We start from the raw sequence: 5,556 nt of genomic DNA, 5'->3' as shown, positions 1-5,556 counted from the left end.
ATGACCAGATGGTGGGAAAAAGAGCTCAGAGGAAGGAAAAATTATCAGTCGACCTCGGGCCAATGATATTCATCTGTACCAGCTGCGGAAGGGATTGTCACTCACGAGTCATCCTCTACAGCCACAACAAACGATGTTTCACACAGAAGTGACGTACACCCCGGGTGTAGCCCATCGTCTTCCGAGACAGACGGTTGCCTATTACAATTACAACTACAGCTACAACTACAAGAGCGAGTCAGAGGCTGGGAACACTGCCGTGAAGAACTCAGCTCTTGACTCGCCAAAGCCTGCCCACTATCTACAAGGCCTTCCTCTGATTTCAATTGCACATGCATTTGTGATCTGGCTCTGTAGCTTAGTTGGTTAAAGCACCTGTCTAGTAAACAGGAAATCCTCGGTTCAACTCCCAGCAGAGCCTTATTTCACAGTCACAACATGCTTGAAAAGTTTCATTCTCAACATTGACATCAGTGTCTTGTGAACTTCTATTCAAAATACTTGATGAATTTCAATCACATACAAAAACAGCCTTTGTGAAGGATATGAGTTCGGAATGGCTGTTCCTCCTTGTCCAGAATTTCAGTGCTGATTCATCAAAGGAAACTTCTTTGACATAAATTTGTTCACAGTTACATTCAACCTGGAAAACAGCTTGATATTAATCTCACTGAAGGAGAGTGTTTGTGTCATTATGTGTTGCTTTTAACCGAGACTGGGACATGACGCAAGTGGGAGGGTTTATCTGAGGTTTGGAATATTTGTCAGTCAGGAACAAGAAAAATCAAAGGAACCAAATAAGAAAACCTATGTCTCATGTGGTTACCGAGAAACGGTGAGAAGATATTAAACTTTGTTGTATTTAATACATCTGTGTGAACTTTGATCTTTGCGGCCTTTTATAAACAGTATTTGAAGGGTCTCAGTAAAAATGTTCAGTGTTGATGAGAGTGGGGTCTGGGTGAGCAGCTGCTTAATGTGACGGGGTCAGGACTGGATGCAGGAAGTTCTCTGACAGTCTCTCTCTGATGGGTTGAGTTGATTTTCAACTGGCAGCTGTTGCTGTTTTGATAATTCAAGTTCCCTCCACTGATTTTTTTGGACAGACAGTGCAGTATGAGGATGTAAAGGGTTAATGCTGAAGACAGTGGGATTAACCCCTCCCACAATCAGAGTGATGATGTAACAGTCACATGAGATGAGGTTTGGGAGGAGAGAGCAGCACCAAGGATGCCAGTTTCGGAGGCTTGATGAGTGTGTATATAGTATTGTGTAAATTAGAAAAGAGTTCTTAGTTCTTTCAGCAGGAAATGTGTCCAGAAAATATCACGAAACTCACAATTTTATTATTCAGGAGTTGGAACACAGGGATATTAACTCCAAGTGACAGTAGTGGTTTCATTTAACAAAAGAAAAGGAGAGAATAATATTGCTCATTGATTGAAATCCCCCAGTGAGGAGACAGTTAAACAGGTGATCTGTTGGGGCATCCTTCGATCCAAGGTTTCGGCAGCATTTAATCTCCCTTTTTGGTGAAACTCTGTTTTTTGCATCTTTTTTTAATCCAGCTTTGATGGACCAGTGAAAAAACTGAAAAAAGTGAACAGATCCATCCTTTCTTTTCTTCCTTCTTCCCATCAGTTTCTCTTTTCTGTCCCAATTTAATCTGCTGTTTTATCCATTCCAATCATAATTCAACATTCCAATCAAATCTATTTGTTATTCCACAGTGTCTCTCCATGTGTTTTATTCTGTTGTATTCTCTCACAGTCTGTTTGATGATCAATTTTACATCTCACTCTCTGTTCTGGTGAAGATCAGAAGCAGTGTTATCTGTTTGCAACACCCGACAAGTCGGCCTGAGGCTGTGTCTCATCGATAATGTGGAGTTAGGAACATAGGAACATAGGGGCAGGAGTCGGCCATTCAGCCCATCGAGCCTGCCCCACCATCCAATATGATCATGGCTGATCATCCACTTCAATGCCCTTTTCCCCACACTTTCCTCATATTCCCTTATGTCATTTGTATTTAGAAATCTATCAATCTCTGCTTTAAACATACTCAATGACTGAGCTTCCACAGCCCTCTGGGGTACAGAATTCCAAAGATTCACAACCCTCTGAGTAACAACATTTCTCCTCATCTCTGTCCTAAGTGGCTTGCCCCTTATTTTGAAATTGCGTCCCCTGGTTCTCGACTCCCCAACCAGGGGAAACATCTTAGCTGCATCTACCCTGACTGTCCTTTAAATATTTTGTAGGTTTCAATGAGATCACCTCTCATTCTTCAAAACTCTACATAATAGAGCCCCAGTTTCCCCAATCTCTCTACATAGGACAGTCGCACCATCCCAGGAACAAGTCTGATGAACCTTCTTTGCACTCTATCTATGGCAATAATATCCTTCCTAAGGTAAGGGGACCAAAACTGCACACAGTACTCCAAGTGCAGTCTAACCAAGGTTCTATACAATTGAAGCAAGAATTCACTACTCCTGTACTCAAATTCTCTTGCGATAAAGGCTAAAATACTATTAGCCTTCCTAATTGCTTGCTGCACCTGCACGTTAGCTGTCAGTGACTTATTGATATGGACACCCAGGTCTCCCTTGTACTCTATACCTCAGTTAATAAAGGAAAAGACCTGCTGAACCACCTTATTGACCTGTACTGCTACTTCAGGGATCTGTGGACATTCACTCCAACGTCCCTCACTTCCTCTACACCATTCAGTGTTCTCCCATTAATTGTGTATTCCTTTGCCTTTTTTGACGCCTGCTCTCGCTGTTCCCTGCTCTCCGAGTGAACTCTTGCTCCCTCTCTCTCCTGGGCTCTTTATGCTCCACTCTGCTCTCACTGTTTCCCGCTCTCTTAATGTATCAATATTTGTTTGCCTTGTGTTTAATTTAAAATATGGATTAACTGTATTTTACAGTTGTAGGTTTTATTTGGTAATCCTGTGCAAGTTGTGGATTGGTATTCAATATTCAGCTCTGTGAAAACGATTGTGAATGAAAATATAACTTTCAATCTTATACATGGGCTGGTCTGCAAGCTCCCAGTCCTTCATTTTGTAGTAATGGCTTGATACTGTATCTTTCAGTCTTAATCTCTGTGGGATTTTTGAACTGGTATGTAATGCATAACTTGGTCTAACGTTCTGATGTACATTATTGGGATTCATAGGATCATAGGAAATAGGGGCATTAGGCCATTCAGCCCATCGAGCCTGCTCCAACATTCAAACAGATCGTGACTGATCATCTACCTCTACGCCATTTTTCTCTGCCATCTCCATATCCCTTGATCTTGTTAGTATTTAGAAATCTATCGATTTATGTCTTGAATATGTTCAATGATTGATCTTCCACAGCCCTCTGGGATAAAGAATTCCACAGATTTCTCACCCTCTGAGTAAAGAAATTCCTGCTCATCTCAGTCTGCCCTAATTCTGAGACTGTGTCCCCTTGTTCTGGACTGACTAGACAGAGGAAACATCCTATCCATATCTACCCTGTGACACCCTGTAAGAACTTTGCCTGTTTCAATGAGATCACTTCTCACTCTTCAAAACTCTAGAGAATTTAGGCCCAGTTTCTGCAGTCTCTCATCATAAGACAATCCCACCATCCGAGGGGATGAGACCGGTGAATCTCTGTTGCACTCCCTCTGTGACAAGTCTATCCTTCCTTAGATAAGGAAACCAAAATTGTACATAATACTCCAGGTGCGGTCTCATCTAGACTTCATACATCTTTACTCATGTACTCAAATACGCTTTCAATGAAGCCAACATACCATTTGCCTTCCTAATTGCTTGCTGCACCTGCATACGAGCTTTTAGTGTCTCATGAACAAGGACACCCAGGTGCCTTTGGACATCGACACTTCCCAGCCTCTCACCATTTAAGAAATACTCTGTCTTTCTGTTTATTGTACCAAAGTGGAGAACTTCAAACTTATTCACATTATATTCCATCTGCCATGTTCTTGCCCATTCATTTAACCTGTCCAAATCCCCTTGAAGCCTCCTTCCATTCATACTGTTCCTTTCAATTCTGTAAATTTTGTCTGTTCTATTTCAGATTTTATATTTAAAATGGCACTATGGTGACAGAGTTTATTTAGATCTGATAGTGAGTTTGTTTTTGGACTGTGATTGATGTATCAACCTGTCAGCTGTACTGAATTGGAGTGAAATATATACAACATCTGTCTCTCCTGCTGTGGTTTGACTGTTGGATTGAAAATGTGTCTCTCTTGACTTTGGGATCAGTGTCTGTCTGACTATTTATTTTGTTTGCTCCAGTGGAACTGATGAACTGGCAGTATCTCTGTGCTTTGGGAGTGATCCTGTACGACTGTGTGTTGGAACGAGATCACAGCATTTTTCCTTGTGTCCAAGAATCACCACATCCAGTCAGGTTCCTTCATGTATTTTCCTGCAGGAATGAAAGAACTGGTGAGGTAGAAGATAAAAAAGCGATCAATGTAATCGTCCCAATAATAATCATTATGAACAATCGCGAAATGAAAACCAGGAACACAAACAGTGTCAGTGTCTGACTCCACTGCAGTACTGCAGCATTCAGCTTCTGTTTACCAGGTGTTTGCAGTGGTTTTACAACAAGTTTGTGACATTCAGAAACAACACAAGCCCTGCACTGCTCAATGACTGGGACTGTCCGATAGAGCAGTGACCTTTACACAGTCACATTTCGATTTCAACAGAAAACAAGCAGCCACTATTTAAAATGTGCCTTTCACACTTCTCACCTGGTGTCTGCAATAAATGTTCTTTGTCTAACTGTCCACATCGTTATTTTGCGGCTATTTTCCCCCCACTGTTCACAATCCAACAAACAGTGAGAGACTGGAACTAAAGCAGGAAAATTCCCTCTCCTTTGGGTGGTGAAATTGTCACTGATTTTCAATAGTGATTTCTTCCCATTGTGTCTCCCTGAGCCTGTACAGACACTGTCCGAGAATGAACTCTCCCTTCCCCGTGTCCCCGGCTCACTCCATGTTCCGGGAGCAGCTCCTGCTACACAGTGTCTGTTACAAACACTCCCCGACTCCCCCTCAACTTCCCACCACTCAATGCTAATCTCTGAGCACATCTGCGGACACGCTCCCAAAGCAGTGGCTGCTGGAAGCAGATGCTGTTTGTTCCCTTCCCCCGGGCCCGGGAAGTCTCCATTAGCAGCTGATTTAAAGCATCTTCCCCTGATTGAGTGAATGGCCTCACAGACTGGGTTGGGGAAAGGCTGCGCATGCGCTCCACTCCTCATTGTGACGTCGCACTGGGGGCGGGGCTACATCGCGCGTGCGCAGATCTTTGCAGCAATTCAGCCCTCAAACATCAATGGGAACTTTCCCCATTTCACCCTCATCAAAGTCCCAAAGAACGTGAAGAGGGGCTTGGGCTGGAGGGAGGGAGGGGCGGGGTAGGGGGAACCTAGAACCCAGAAAGCTGCCCACTTGCCCCATTTAGATGCTCAATTTGCGGTCATTCCCTGCAGGGGGTTTGTTATTATTGAGCCCCTCCTGGTAA

General features: G+C 43.1%; 1 non-coding gene across 1 annotated transcript; it reads left to right on the top strand.

The window, feature by feature from the left end:
* The first annotated feature begins 347 nt into the window (after window positions 1-347).
* On the top strand, window positions 348-421 carry trnat-agu (transfer RNA threonine (anticodon AGU)). The gene has a single exon. It is a non-coding gene; the product is annotated as a tRNA-Thr (tRNA).
* Window positions 422-5,556: the final 5,135 nt, after the last annotated feature.

Source organism: Heterodontus francisci, unplaced genomic scaffold (assembly GCF_036365525.1).
Source record: "Heterodontus francisci isolate sHetFra1 unplaced genomic scaffold, sHetFra1.hap1 HAP1_SCAFFOLD_97, whole genome shotgun sequence".
Taxonomy (NCBI): domain Eukaryota; kingdom Metazoa; phylum Chordata; class Chondrichthyes; order Heterodontiformes; family Heterodontidae; genus Heterodontus; species Heterodontus francisci.
This window is presented reverse-complemented; position numbering and strand designations above follow the sequence as displayed.